Genomic DNA, 16,504 nt, shown 5'->3' with positions numbered 1-16,504 from the left:
ATTCCCCAAATGAATGAGACCATACACTGTTTGTCCTTCTCCGATTGACTTATTTCACTCAGCATAATACCCTCCAGTTCCATCCACGTTGAAGCAAATGGTGGGTATTTGTCGTTTCTAATTGCTGAGTAATATTCCATTGTATACATAAACCACATCTTCTTTATCCATTCATCTTTCGATGGACACCGAGGCTCCTTCCACAGTTTGGCTATTGTGGCCATTGCTGATAGAAACATCGGGGTGCAGGTGTCCCGACGTTTCATTGCATCTGAATCTTTGGGGTAAATCCCCAACAGTGCAATTGCTGGGTCGTAGGGCAGGTCTATTTTTAACTCTTTGAGGAACCTCCACACAGTTTTCCAGAGTGGCTGCACTAGTTCACATTCCCACCAACAGTGTAAGAGGGTTCCCTTTTCTCCGCATCCTCTCCAACATTTGTTGTTTCCTGCCTTGTTAATTTTCTCCATTCTCACTGGTGTGAGGTGGTATCTCATTGTGGTTTTGATTTGTATTTCCCTGATGGCAAGTGATGCAGAGCATTTTCTCATGTGCATGTTGGCCATGTCCATGTCTTCCTCTGTGAGATTTCTCTTCATGTCTTTTGGCAAGGGCCATTTTGGTTCAGAAACCTATTTCTGAGGATTTCTGAATAGTTTCCTGATATTTAAGTTGGAGCAGTGTGTTGTTCTTAACATCATTAGGACATCTTGGAGACCAGGATGTCCTTTCTCACAGTAATAGCTATTCATAACAATTCTCATAATGCCCTAAATGGAGCTAAGTTTCCTCTCTGGCCAGGACCTGCATAATTGTCTTCTATCAATGGCTGGGACCCTTGGCCCATTGTGCCCTAGAGTCTGTAACTGTGTTCTTGACCTCACTCAGAGAGCTTCCATACAAATCACTCAAAGTATTGAAACTCAACTGACCTTTTTAAAGAATATTACTAGTCTTGCTTCCCAATCCTCTTGGAAAATGCTTTCATTTATGTCAAATTCTATAAAAATCCATTTTTCTAATTGTAAAAGAACTAGCAAATTTATTTTTTCTCTCCCTGATATCAACTGCTATATTGCATCATTGGCAGCAGATCTTTCCTATAATCTGACAATGTAGCTTCCCCATAATTGTCGGGAAATAAAGCAGAGACCCAGCCCAAGAAACTTCTGGGTGTTATGAAGACTCATCCCAAGTGTGTTTTGTAAACACTTGTCTTCTCTCTCAGAGCCTTTTACCCCTCAGAGTTGAGAGCAAAAATGTTGGAAGTGCAAGGATTTGGGACTTAACAGACCGGAGGCTGGATCTGCACTTGGTACTTAACCAATACAATAGTGTGACTTTGAACAAGTTGCCAAGTTTGCTGAAGAAGATTCTTCATCTGTAAAATGAAAATATTGTTATCTGTCTCAAAGGGGGAGTATCTGAGTTAAATAAAATACCTGTGGGCATTCATTTCATCACAGCTGTGTTGACAATGATTGGTGTTGACATAGTGCTACCTGTGCATGTATATGAGGTTACAGATATCATTGCTTTAAAAGCATTACATAGACATACTGTTATATTAAAAAGTTATATATAAGTAATATATTATGTAATATGTACATATATGTATCCTTTTATTGTGGTGATGTCTAAAGTAGTAAACATAATACTTTAAGGAAAGCAATGAATAAATCTCTCAAGAATGTAAAAAAAAGAAAGAAAACTCCTTTTCTCAAGAAAGAAAAAGGAAAGAAAAAAGAAAAAAACTAGTGTCTGAAAGTAGAAAACACTTGACTGGTTTAATATTTTGTGTGGTCGCTGGGACACCTGCACCCCAATGTTCATAGCAGCAATGTCCACAATAGCCAAACTGTGGAAGAAGCCTCAATGTCCATTGACAAACAAATGATGTGGTCTATATATACAATGGAATATTACTCAGCCATAAGAAAGGATGAATACTCACCATTTGCTTTGACATGGATGGAACTGGAGGTTATTATGCTGAGTGAAGTAAGTCAATTGGAGAAGGACAATCATATGGTTTCACTCATATGGGGATTATAAGAAATAGGGAAAGGGATGATAAGAGAAAGGAGAGAAAATGAGTGAGAAAAATTAGAGAGGGTGACAAAACATGAGAGACTCGAAACTCTGGGAAACGAACAAGGGGTAGTGGAAGGGGAGGCGGGGGGATGGGGTCACTGGGTGATGGGCACTGAGGAGGGCACTTGACAGGATGAGCACTGGGTGTTATATGTTGGCAAATTGAACTCCAATAAAGTGTGTGTGTGTGTGTGTGTATATATATATATATATATATATATATATATATATATACATAGTGTGGTGTGTGGTGTATTCAGCAGTAGTATCACTTCTTCAAACAACCTTTAATGAGTAATGATGAAATTTTATTTTTGTATTTGGTCATTAGTTGGTTGTGAGTAGAGATGGCAAGGAAGGGATGACAGAAAATAGAGATTATACTAACTGTCCTTGCTGAAGACTATTCCAGCTTATTAACTGCTACTCAAAGGTAGAGATGGCCACTACTACCCCAGAGAGAATTGCCACCCTGAAAATGAGAAATATGTGCAGCTGTGGCTGTGAAGATGACTAGGGCACAGAAGCCACTGGAAGATGACTCCTAGTTTTAACCCAGAGAGCTGTGTCCTAGAGCCATCCTAGGGCCCTAAATTGTGCTCATTGATGGATTCTGAGGAGCCAGGCTCTCTGAAGTACCCTGAGCTAGCTACAGGACCTAGCTGCAAGGTCCTAAAACCCTTCCTACAGGAAGAGAAAGGTGGGAATAAAGTTTATACATTGGGATGAGAGATATAAATTTGAATGTTATTCAACCTCTGTGACTTAGTTTCTTTCTGTCCAGGCACCATGTCCTTCTCATATCTGGGGTATATAGGGCAGAAGGAGAGGGTACAATCAAGAGCAAATAAAAACTAAAAGATCTCTTTCACTAAAAATCACTGTAAGGCTTTGAGGACTCAGGGGTGTAGTCTTATGCAGCTTGTGAATACAGAGAATAAAATATGCAAGGGTGGCAAGTCCTTCTTTGTCTCATTAGGACCAAGAACAGACATAGGGGACCTGAGGAATAAATCATTTTTCTGCATGAACCCCAGGCTAGAGAGAGAATAGTAGGAAAAAGTAAATATGAGTTGGCAATCAAATTAAATATTGATAGCATTTAAATTTTTTTAATTAAATATAGCTATAGCTACTTACTATTTATCAGGTCTTGTTTTGAAACACTTTGCAAATATCCATTTAACTGTCATAATGACTCTGTGACATTGAAAAAGTAAATATTATCTTTATCTTCACTTCAGGTGGGGATTTTCAGCCATTTCATAATGCCCATAATATTCACTTCATTGTGTATTAGTAGCTACTATAGCACTGGGTCCTACAAATCGGAACAAAAATGAGGGACAAAGTGAATGCAGTAAGCCATACAACTATGAGACACACCTCCAAAGGTATTCCAAGTATATTTGGGGAGAATTTTAAGGAACTAGATTAGCCTATTTATTTATTTTATTGGTCCCAGGGATTTATGAAGCCCAGATTTCATCATGTTGCCTGAAAACATGATTAAAAGTAATATCCTCGTATCAACTCCAACAATACTTTCTAGCAAAGGTCACCAAGTCAGATCTCTGCAAGGACCAGGCATAAAACGTAAGTGAATGAATCTACTCAGGTGTAGAAATATGGTGTCTGCCCCATATAAAGGAGGAAACAGCTTATCAGATCTAGTCAATTTGCTCAGACTCTCCATTTTTTCAAGAGAAGCTAGAAATCCATATTTTATGCTAAATTTCCCTATTTTCACATGTTGGCAGCTAATTCAATTTTTGTAACACTATATAGGTTAATGAAGCACATCTGCTAGTCTCTTCTGGATCTTGGTCATCCATTTTACCATATCTGTTCCATGGCCTTTGTGCCATGGCCACATGAGGAATGTCCTTATAAGAAACAGAGAATCCTGTCAAGGACTCCAACTTACGTGCAAGTCATGCTCCTTATGCTGAGCTGCAATCAGCCCGGAGACTTCTCTTTTCCTCTCTGGAATTTCTTTCAAAACATTTTGAAAGGACTTCTTTAGAAGTGCCAGCCTTACTTATTCCTGTGGAGTCTGAGAGGAAATAAACAGTACACTGCATAATGTTTCCCAGTCACTCCCTTTAACCAATAATCAAAAAGCAAGATTTCTCTGAAGCTTCTCCAACTTGTTCAAGTGTATCCAGTGTGCCTGGTTCTTTGTCTTCACCAATTTCTCTTACATTCTTCTTCTGTTTCCCAAACTATCATAAAAGACTCAGAACAACCTAATTTCATGCAACCCTCTGCTCCATGATGCTCCATTCCTGGAGCTCCAAGGACTGCTCAACCCAGTGGCTCACATCAGTCTTGGCTGTCCATACAGTCTCCTCCATCACAAGGGCTAGAATATGTCTGTCTTGTTCACTGCTACTAAACTAATCTTGGCCAGGTATCTAATATAAATCCCTAGGTAGGTGCCAGTCATCTGAAAAATTATTTTAGAATGACTCAATGTAGGAGTGAACAAATTCATTGACATTATGTCATTTTATGTAGCTGACCATACCATCTTTTTTTAAATCTCAGATACCTTGACTTCTGGAACACAGCATATATCTCCTTGCTTCTCACAGTGCTGGATCTTCCCTCTCTGGTCTGTTTGCTCTTAGCTATCACTTACGTAACTGTTAGGTAACTGGGGCTCTTCTTTCTATATCCCTGCTGCACCTTCCTGCACAGCTGAAGGACTCCCACAAACTGGACTCAACCCAAAAGCAATGTCAATAGGGTTCAGGGTTCATATAAGCTTGGAAGATGCTAGTCTGACTTAAGTCTCATGTTTCTTTTGATCAGGGCTTCCTAGGGTTTTAGAAAGATAAAGAACATACTAACATGTTCTGAGAATTTCTAAGAAAATTTTAAAAAATTACTTAACTCTGAAAACCTCCTTCTTACAAGTATTCTAAAGGTCAAATATTGTGTGGGTCACATCCTGGGAAGCCCATTCTAAAGAAAAATAAGCCAACTAAAATAATCCTAGATTAGGATGTATGTAGGACAGAAGACCAGAAGTAATGAGTGAAGGGCCATACTTCTTGACCTTCAAAGGTCTTTATAACTACTCAGTGGGCAGTCATGATTCCTTCAAGAAATCTCTACCAAGTCACCTGGTTAGTCACTTAGTTCTAGTGAGCAGAGCATCGGACATAATTCATGTCCTTGATGAGTTCTTTTTTGATGCAGCCTGCCTGGGTGTGCCACAAAACCTCAGGGAAAGAGCTCAGTTAGTCTATTCTTTTATATATATATAAATATATATATATAAATTATAAAAATTATATAAATTATATAAAAATTGCTTTTATATATATATATACTTTTAATTATACTTTTTAATTATACTTTTAATATATAATTGCTTTTATATATATATATATATATATAATTGCTTTGATGATGTGTCAGGGAAGAGGTATAGAGGACACACATTGGAAATAAATCTTGTTAGAACACTCAGAACCTGACAGAAAGGTTTGTCAGTCATAGAGGAAAAATGAGATGTGAAGAGTTCCAAGACAATAACCTTTGGAAAAACCAACAATCAATGAGAAGGGAGAGAAAGAAGAGCCAAAAAATATTACAGAGGGGAAGCCAGAGAAGAAAGAAGAAAATCAAGATACTGCATTATTAATAGTAGTAACATTGGCTAACATTCAGTGAGCTGTTGTAGTTATTCATTGCATTCATTCAGTGAACTTTATATTATTGAATCCTCACAAGAGCCCCAGTGAGCTTGCTAAAGTTAAGAAATTGCCCAAAGTCACCCAGCTAGTAAGTGGTGGTAGAGTTGGAATATGAAACAGTCTACTCCTAGAGCCCATATGTAGAGATGGGGAAGTTCCCACCCCCACCCCCCACCCAGCAAGGTGGAGGAAGAACTTTAGAAAAAACAGTTTGGGTAACAGTGCCAAATACCACAAGGACACAAGTGAAACTGGGAAGGATTTTAGTTTTGGCAGTTATAAATTTTGGAAAGTGCACATTCCAAAAGAAGAGAGTCACAGAAACAGAAGCCAGATTATTGGTAATGAGATAGTGATTGGATGGAAAGAAGTTAGAAGTAGTTGGATATGTAGCATTTATGTAAGAAATCTGACCTCAAAGGAAACTGAACTTTCTGGAGGTAACTTAGTAAGCCCTTAATCCATTGAGGCCAGTATACTACTCAGAATACAGTAGTTGCTTTAACAACCCCCAAATCTCCGTAGCCTAAAACCAGAGAAGTTTATTTCTTGTTTTCATTAGAGTCCAGTTAGGTTTATGAAGGAGGAGTACTCGGTTCCAGGTAGTCCTTCAGGAACCTAAGCTCCTAGCATGTGGGTCATCCTTTAAGACCTCAGAATCCTCTACTCAATCTGTGACTCTTAAAATTAGGAAAGAGTTTATAAATGAAAGAGGGAGAAAGGGAGAGATGACTAATGGCTAGGCTTAGAAGTGATGTACAGGGGATCCCTGGGTGGCCCAGCAGTTTAGCGCCTGCCTTTGGCCCAGGGCGTGATCCTGGAGACCCAGAATCGAGTCCCGCATCAGGCTCCCTGCATGGAGCCTGCTTCTCCCTCTGCCGGTGTCCCTGTGCCTCTCTCTCTCTCTCTCTCTCTCTCTCTCTCTATCATGAATAAATAAAATCTTTAAAAAATTTAAAAAGAGAAGTGATGTACATACATTTACATTACATGTGTCCAACTATCACATGTTCACATGACCCCACTCTGACCAGAGGGCTATCTAGGATATGTGCTATAGGTGTGTCGCCAGGAAGAAAAGCAAGCAGCTTGCCTTTAGCCTCTCTCTCTGAGCTCCTCTGCTACAACTCTGTTCTTCCTCTGCTTACTAGCTACATGGTACAGTGAAGAGATAGGTTGAGATGCTTAGAAACCCTAGTTTCTTTTCTACTTTTCATTTCAAAAATGAACTTGAAGTCCAGTCTTGGTATAGGCTGCCATCCTCTCCTGCCTCATCTCTCCTGACTGGCCCAGAGTTGGCCTCTGCCTGCAGTGCTAGACTTCTACTTCCAAGGAGACTGGTGGCCCTAAGCTGGCCCTGAAATAAGAGAAGTGATGGAGGGATCAAAGCAAATACAGAGGAAAAGAAAATCCCATTCACTGTGCTGACAGTTCCAGGGAAGGCTACATTACTTGGTAAATGTGAATGAATAGGGGAGACAGGGAACAGTGGGTCCCCTAGAGAATACTTGCTCCTCCTAAACTTCTAGCTGATTGCAGGGCTTAGGAATATGGGTCCCTTGTTGCCAGATCTTCACATTTTTCAAGAAAAGTCAGAAATCTGGATTTTTATTTGAAAAATCATAATTTAAAAAAAAGATCAAACAAACACACATGGGCCAAGTTCAGCCAACAGGCAAACCATTTTCTGTCTCTAGATTCTGCAATGTGACTCCAGGGACTCTATCCTCCTCACCACTAGGCCCCATTATGCCACTCATAGAGCAATCAGAAGACCTCTGGCACTCTTGAATAACCAGTATCATAAGGAGGGAGGGAACTGGGGGCAGGGGGAAAATGCATTCTGAAGAAGAACCACTGATAAACCTGACTTTGAAACAGCCTACCAGATGCTGGTATGCCAATGATGCCCAAAGTGCCAGAAAGAGGATGTGCCTTCCAGATGCATGTAGTTTAGAACATTTCTAGGTTAGGCTAGAGATTGGGTATAAAGAAATCTTCCTCAGGGGAACCTCTACCTCACATTACCTCTGGGATCCTGGCATGCTATTGCCAAACTCTGTCCCACATCTGGGGTCCATCATACCCCAATTTATTCTGGGAAGTAATGCCACTCTGAGCCATTATGATCTCACCAAGTACTTAGAGAAGTGGACCCATATATAAACAAATTTCAGAAAGCCAATAATGCTTTATTGCCATGTGATACTGCATCTATGACATCTAGGCTTACAATCTTGACTTTTCTTCCTCCAATTTATTTTTTAAAGATAAAGATTTTATTATTTATTCATAGACATAGAGAGAGAGAGGCAGAGACACAGGCAGAGGGAGAAGCAGGCTCCATGCCAGGAGCCCCACGTGGGATTCGATCCCGGGACTCCAGGATCACGCCCTGGGCCAAAGGCAGGTGCTAAATCACTGAGCTACCCAGGGATCCCCTCTTCCTCCAATTTAAATCCCAGTTGAAAAGAACCTTCTGATTAGGTCTGAGAAGGGATTCGCCAATGTAGAAAAGGGAAAGGCTAGAAAAAATTCTACTATTGAATTAGAATTAGATGCATTGATTACTGTGGGGATTTTTAATATGTATACACAGATATGGGAATGGTTACAGATGTTATATATGTGTGTATATTAATATATATGTATGTATGTGTATATACATAACTTTGTCTGCTGAAGGGGCCTGAGAGCAATGACTGCCCAGTAGAAATGAGCATATTGCTCAATTAAAACTTGGCATCTAAATGTCATTTTTACTAAAAGGAACCAGAGCTCCTCAGTGGAATAGCTGTTTCCATCACTGGATTAGGAATAGCACCCACCCACCCACCTTTTTTTTTTTTTTTTGCCAGAAAATACAAAGATACTCAAAAGAATTACTGGAACAAAAGAGTAAGAGCCAGCTTGAAGGGGCCCCCACTGACCAAATCTAGAAAAATTTTAGCATATATAGTGGGCATACCACTGTCTAGCAACTGCAGAGACTCCATATGATTCTGTCAATGCCTTGATAGGGAATTTGAGGCCAACATTAAATTTGAAATATTTAAAATACTTCAAATAGATAAGTGCTGAGATACTTTAGCAACATAAACAGTTGTATTGTCAGTGAAAGAGCCATTAGTTAAAAAAAAAAAATCACCTTACAGCCTATCCAAATTCCCATCTGAACATATACCAGACATGCCTGACAGCTGGGCAGGTACGGTTAACATATAGAGAGCCATATGCTCTTGAACTTTTTGATTCTACAGAGCAAGATGCTTATAATAAAATATGACCTATCACCAGTCCACAACAGATGCATCCAGAGTCTGTTTTTCAGTGCTCTCTGTCTTTATTCATAAATATGAAAGAACAATGGGTATTTGAGACACTACTCTCCACAGTCTCCTTTCTTGCTTGTTGGGACCAACACTGACCTCAAATGATCTCTCTACTACTGAGACATTCTCTAAGAATAAAGCCTATAACACTGAAGACTGCTGAAAAGCAGGACACTTAAAATGGTGTCTACACAATGTTTAAATTGAACTAAAGATTAAGAATTAAAATATGCTTTTGCAATAATGACAAATGCCCTGCTGCATCCAACCACATGTACTCTTGTGAGACAAGGCCCATAGGTATGGTCTAACTCAATTTAAATACTAGTTAATGTTAAGTGCTGTGCATGATAAGAAAAGTGATCAGTACCATTCTTTGGTCTTTTATTTCAAAAAGTTTTGTTCATTTAAAAGGAAGGCATGCTTGCCATGACTGAAAAATTCTTGGCTCTAATTGTTGAGACTCCTTCCTGGTTACACTCTGGAGAGTAATTTGGTACATCTTAGTGAACTTTTTTTTTGTTTGTTTTTTGTTTTCTTCTTTTTCCTTTGAGGATATGTATGGAGCAGTTTTTATTTGGTCTTGTTTTTAATTAACCAGTGGATAGCCCTTGAGTAGAGGAGTATAGATTAATTACTTATTCCACTTCCTGGACCTAATTTGGAAAACATAATCCCATGTAGTGCTATTAGGAAGTAATATAATGGGGTAAATGTCTCATTTAATAACACATAATCCTTTTTGAAAGTTGCCTTTTCTCTCCTTGAGTGGGTCCAGTATTTTATGGAACTTATTGTGACTTATAAGAATGGATGGAACTTTGATGCACCATATATGTGACTATGACTGGCAAGGAAATTTGTCTGCCATGTGTTTTTCTTGAAGTTGTTTTCTGACCTCTTTCACTGATAAGGAGAGAAAAATATTGCACCTTCTGAAATAATCCAAATGGATTCAGTTCTTAATTACTTCCCTGTTTAGAAATATGCACAAAATGTGGGATTGCAACCCATTACATAAAATCATAACCACGGAGCCCATATTAACCCAAAGTTAATAAATACAAAGGGAAAAAGAGAAAGCTCATCCTTAAAATAGAATACCAGCCAACGTGTATAGAAGCAATGGTGAAAATAATCACCACTTGACAGTCAAACCATCACAGCAGCACTTGATGCCAGCAGGAGTTGTCAATGAATATGAGGTTTGGTGGATGGAGATTTGAGGAAGAGGGTAATTTCAGACCATCTTTTCACAAAAGATGGATTAAATACAAAGGGAGAGATAGCAGCTTTACGTGAGGAAAGCTGGCAGACACTAACTTGCCAGGTGATCATGATCAATGTCTTAGTGGGACCAGTAAACATTGTGTGGCCATTGACATGATGCACTGAGAAGAGTCCAGCATCATTTCTGTGCTATCTCTGCCTAGAATATATGGCCCACATCTGGTGAGGAGGAAACATAAGACCAACTCTGGCTGGTGGCCATGCTATAGACCACTGTATTTTTTTAAGCTTTGTAACGACATGAGGACAGGAAAAGACTGTTCCGGACTGAAGGAAGTTGATATGACATGATCACTAAATATAACACATGTTCCTAGGTTGGATGCTGAGCCAGAAAGGAAAATAAGACATTTGGTGGACAGTTGTTAAAATTTGAATGGTTTATAGATGGGAGGGTAATGTACCAGTATTGATTTCCTGATTTTCAGAGGTCTGCACAGTGGCAATGTAAGGGAATAAATAGTATTGTTTGGGAGAAGTATATCCCACAATATTAGTGGTAAGGGGAAATCTGGGTTTAAGGGATGAGGAAGTTCTTTGTTGTGTGCTTGCAATTTTTGGTAGATTTAAAACTATTAAAAACAAAACAAAAGGCTGGAAGAAAATAAAGCAAAATGGTAAGAGCAGCTGCCCTCTGAATACCAAGATTATGCCTGGTTTTTTAAATGTTTTGTTAAATTTTGCTATACTTTCCAGGTATTCTATAATAAACATACATTTTTTTCGTCGATGAGGCATCAGAGTACATAAAGTATACTCACTTGATTTCTTACTTGTGTATACATACTGGGTGAGACAGAACATTTGCAGCATGATGGAAGTTTCCTCTAGGTGGCTTCCCTGTTTATAGACCATCACCAGAAGTTTCCATTATTCTAACTTCTGATATTTTACCAGCTCTTGAATTTCATATAAATAGAACCACAAAATTACATTCTCTTTTGTGTCTGGCATCTTTTGCTCAATATACCTGTGACCATCATTCATGTTATATCTACCAATAGTTTACTTCTTTTAAATGCTAGGAAATATTCCATTATTTGAATAGATCGCAATTTATTCCCTTTCTTCTTGGTGAGAGTTGTTTTTCCAGTTTGGAGCTATTGTAATAAAACTTCTATGAACTCTTTTGAACATTTCATTTTGTGGAACCATGCACTTAGGAGAGGAATTGCTTAGATGTGGTATAGACCAGTGGTCAGCAAACTTTTTCTGTAAATAACCAGATAGTATTTTAGGACTTGCAAGCCATACATTCTGTCTTAACTAGTCAACTCTGCCACAGACAATACCCATTTTCCAAGCCTTCTTAGATACTTGTAAGTTGCCTCTGGATGCGCTCTGGATGCTGCTCTGGTATCTGCATTTGTTGCAGTTATTTTTGATCATGAAGCACAAGCATGAGGACAAAGGCAACATACTAAGGATGACAGGGCAAAATATAAAAATAGAAATTAGTCTCTGATGGCATTTTTGAGCAGCTAAACCAAAGCCAGAAACTACCTACTTCAAAAATAATTTATATGTGATAAAAATAAAACCCTATTAAGATTCTGTGAGTTTAATTTTTTACTGGTAACTTAATGCGTTGCTAATAGATATTTTAATTCAGCTTCAGTTATTCAACAAACTAACACAGATTTGATGAATACTTGGATACACTATGATTCTGTTCTGCTTTTGTTTCGCTGAGTATTAAAAGGAGTTCACAACATGATTCCCACTTGAACTATAGTATCTTTCAAAGTAAATAGAGAAATGTATCAGTATTAAAAAATGAACACATGATACATAACCATCCCATTTCAAATAAATGATATGATAGTGACCAATTGATATTTCTAAATATAATTATTTTCTCTATTCTTTGTGGGAAAATAAATATTTCTTGCCTGGATATTGAAAAGGAGAAGACTGCTTCAGTCTAAAGATTGAGGTTGATGCCATTCACAAGTGAAAGGCAGCTACTCTCATGGAGAGATTTAAGAGCTCCTAAAGGCCTGTGTAAGTGAAGTTAAATTACTTAGTCACATTTCTTCATGTTTTAAAAAGCCCACTGCTAAAACACTTCTTTGGAATTAGGGAATTATCCTGGAGTGGTCCTGATTAAAGTAAATATCTTAGCCAGAACGTGTAATATTAATAATCATCATTGTAGTTTATGTGCCATAGTGCTACCTGAAAGCAAGCTTCTGAAGGATTGAGGTGACAAAAAGGTATAATTTGAGGGAGATTTGCAAAGAGAGGCTTAGAAGGAATTTTGAAAGGTTTAGGACATTCCCTGGGAAGCCAAGTATACTTGTCTACTCGGGCTGCCATAACAAAATACCACAGATCGGGTGGTTTAAATGACAGAAACTTATTTTCTCACAGTTGTGGAGAGTGGAAGTCCATGATCAAGATACTGGCAAATTCACTTTCTGGTGAACTCTTCCTGGCTTGTAGATGGCCACTTTGTCACTATGTCCTCACATAGTCTTTCCTTGGTGCCTATGCAATGGGAGAGATGGAGAGCAGGCTCTCTGGTGTCTCTCTTATAAGGGCACTAATCCTCTTGGATCAGGGCCCCCTTTAATGACCTCATTTAGCCTTAATTACTTCCTTATAGGCCCTATCAACAAAATCAGCCACATGGGTATTAGGGCTTCAATATATGAATATTGGGGGGAAGGACACATTCATTCCATGACACCAGGAAACAGAATGAGGTGCTAAATGTTGAAGGGAAGGAGCAAGAGAAAAATCATACAGAAGCCATGTGACATGAAGACATGGTCACTGGCTTGGAGCCTAGGGTTCTGGTCAAAGCCTTACCACCAACTTGTTGTGTCCTGGGCTGTGTGGTTCAACTGCTTTGCGTATCTTCAGTTAAAATGAAAAAAGCAAGTAGGAGATCTCTACAGTCAAACATATAATGAGGTACATGTGGAAAGAGGTAGTATGGCTCTTAGATCAGGGAAACAGATCCCTGGCACTGGCCCCATGCCTCAGGACTCAGGGCCCTGGAATGCCTTCCTTCAAGGAATCCCCCCCATCCGCCGACCCGCCCTAAGCCTGGCACTTGTTGGGACTAGCCATGCCATCTGTACTTGGTGTGCCAACCCCAGATATGGCCATTTTCTTTTCTGGGAGCACTTTCCAGCCCTCCTCCTCACATGTAGGGTAGACTAGAAGCCCTATGGAGCTCTGGAATTCATAATCAGGAGTCAGCCTGGGGCCTCATAGAGGTACAAAGTCACAGGAAGCAGCTTGAAGAGCAGGTTACTACCACTGCCTGCCACAGTGATTCTTTTACAGGATCACATGAGATTGGGCCACCAAAATAGTACTGAGACACTAAATTTGGGCTGACTCTCACTTATATAGGACACAGGACAAAGAATCTTCACATCCACTGATTGGAAGATAAACAAGTACCCCCATTATTTTAAGTCTTCATCAGTAAATCTCTAATTCCCATGGGTCCATGAATTTTGCAATACAATTTCTAATTGAACTGCTTATGTAGACAGGCAACCTACAAAAAAATTTTCCCAAGGCCCATGTACCCTGGGGGTAGCTCTAGAAAGAGGCATACCTATGTTAGTTACACTTTGTCTGACACTATATCTGGTTAAGAAATTAGAGGAATCAAAGTAGGTAAGAATTAATGGAAGGTTTCCAAAAGGGGAAATCCTGGCAGCTAGAAGATTACTCAATCTTTGGGAAAAGGAAAAGCAATTCAGAACCTTTATGAGCCTTTGTTTCTTTTAAATAACACTAAGGACAATAAATGAAATTGAATCTCATGACTTAAAATTACTGAATGCTGAGTTCTTCAGCGTTAATCACATGTCAGATGTCTGGGTACTTATTCATTGCTCTATAAACAGCCCCCTAGTCCTAATCTTTTTTCCCCCCTAGTCCTAATCTTGAGAGTTAAACTGTAGAGCAGTCTCTCCTCTTATAAGACAGATGCAATTGAAAAAGCAGCTAGGCAGTTCTTAGTGGGTCATTTCTAGGACTTCATTGGACTGGTACATCAGTGTTTTTGGTGCCCTTGTGGCTTTTGGACACAAGGCCAGTTATCAGTTGATTACCTTTCAGCTCCAATCTACCCTTTACCTGTTCTGCCATATTGGAGAGACCATTTAAGCATTTCTCCTTTGCAGCAAGCATGATGTTAAGTTTTGTCAGTAAAGTTCTGTAGAGGGACATTGCAGGAGGGAAGGGGCTTCTCTTCCTGGTGCCAGTGTGTTCACCTCATTAGACAATTGCATATGCATGGTTTTTCCTGCTGTGCCCAGTGGGCCAGCAACATGTGCCATCTGCTAGTGAGACTCTCCCCCTACCTATCTCAGAAAGCTGTGCAGCAGAATGCCTCTGGTGGGGGTCCTTTCTATTACAGGCTTCCCCCCAGCTCACTCTCCTTTGGACCTCTAGAGTTCACTTTCCAAAAATGTTAGCAAATCCTCATTTTCTAATGCTAAACTTACAGCACTCATTGTGTGAACATTTTCGGTCTGCAGAAATTCTGCAAATGGTTTAAAAAGGGAAAAATAGAAATGAGCTTTAGGGAACACTTACATTTCTCAACATATTTGCACCATTTTTATTCCGCAGAGGAAGAAAGACTAGGAGAAATGAAGGCAGGGTGGCACATGCTGCCAAGGTAGAGCTTGGCAAATTGATTATTAATCTGGCTCTTAGGATACCTGAAGATTCTGGCACCTATCTAGATGCCAAGATCAGTTAGGAACACTTTTTATGAATCAGGCACTGTTTTAAAGATTACTAGAACAATCATTTAATTCTCACCACCACCATATGAGGACAGTCTCCAATATTAGCCTTGTTCTAAATGAGGTTGAATAACTCGGTTGAGGTCTACAAATGGCAGAGCTTGGATTTCAACCAGGATATTCTGGCTGTAGAACATATACTCTTAACCAACTGTGCTAAAGTAATGAACTTGGTGGTTAAGCTTAGAGTGTCCCTTTGGAGGGAATTCCTCAAGACAGCCCTTAAAAACAAAACAAAACAAAACAAAACAAAACAAAGCAAAACAAACCCCATAGTAGCTTAACTATTGTTTTGCATTACACTACAACCCAAAACTTATTGAACCCAAATATCCACTTTCTTCACTTGGCATCCAAACACTAAAATGTTAGAGATATCACAAAACCAGACTGTCATACAGAATTTAAACTCATGATCATCAATTTCAAAGGGACACAGAACCCTCCCCCTCTCTGTTTTCCTCATCATAAGCTCACATTCTCATATTCTGAGGCATTTTAACTTTCTCTTCATCCCTCAAACTTCTCCCACCATCTTCTCAACAGCCGTCTTCCCCCCTACCTTGCCTCATTTTTTAAAAAAATTTTTATTATGATAGTCACAGAGAGAGAGAGAGGCAGAGACATAGGCAGAGGGAGAGAAGCAGGCTCCATGCACCAGGAGCCCGACGTGGGATTCGATCCCGGGTCTCCAGGATCGCGCCCTGGGCCAAAGGCAGGCGCCAAACCGCTGCGCCACCCAGGGATCCCCTTGCCTCATTTTTAACTGAAAAGTAGAAGTCATCAGATAAGAACCTTATCTTCCCACAGTGGAATCCAAAGGCCTTCCTGGATTTGCAAACAGGTTTTCTTCCTATCACAATGGGAGAAAGGCCTTCCTTCTAACAATGGTGGGTTCTTCCACCGTACTCAGGTCATATCCACTCTCTGCTGTGTCAGGAGTTCACTCTTTCAATCTTCCCTCTTTTTTCTGTATTCCTGTAGCAATGTTCTCTCTCTGCTTGATTGATGCCATCAGTATTTCATATGCTGTAGTATCTCACATCTTAACAAAGAGATTCTATTTTGACCCTATAGCCCATTCCATTGCTCTGTTCTCATCCACAGCAAACCTTCTGGAAAAGACTATATTCACTTCGTCACTTGACATGCTCACGCAGTCCAGTTTTCTTTTGTCCTACAATCTCTAAATGTAACTGAACTAGTCAAGTCCCCAGTAAATTCCGCATTTTTCAAATCCAGTGGCTTATTTGCAAAAACTTATTCATTTAACTTGGTGACCTTTGTCATTGGCTATTTT

At 39.5% G+C, this 16,504-nt stretch overlaps 1 long non-coding RNA gene across 1 annotated transcript in view; it reads right to left on the bottom strand.

Moving 5' to 3' along the window:
* Positions 1-3,190: 3,190 nt before the first annotated feature.
* LOC140593880 (uncharacterized) overlaps positions 3,191-16,504 on the bottom strand; it is a 37,203-nt gene continuing 23,889 nt past the window's right edge. Inside the window, exons 3-4 of the long non-coding RNA XR_011994237.1 lie at positions 4,022-4,150; positions 3,191-3,415 (exon numbers count right to left, since the gene is read on the bottom strand). This is a non-coding gene — a long non-coding RNA (uncharacterized lncRNA). The remainder of the gene's footprint in view (positions 3,416-4,021; positions 4,151-16,504) is intronic.

This window comes from Vulpes vulpes, chromosome 9 (genome assembly GCF_048418805.1).
Source record: "Vulpes vulpes isolate BD-2025 chromosome 9, VulVul3, whole genome shotgun sequence".
Classification (NCBI taxonomy): Eukaryota; Metazoa; Chordata; class Mammalia; order Carnivora; family Canidae; genus Vulpes; species Vulpes vulpes.
Note: the sequence above shows the minus strand (reverse complement) of the source record. Positions and strands in the feature narration are given on the sequence as shown.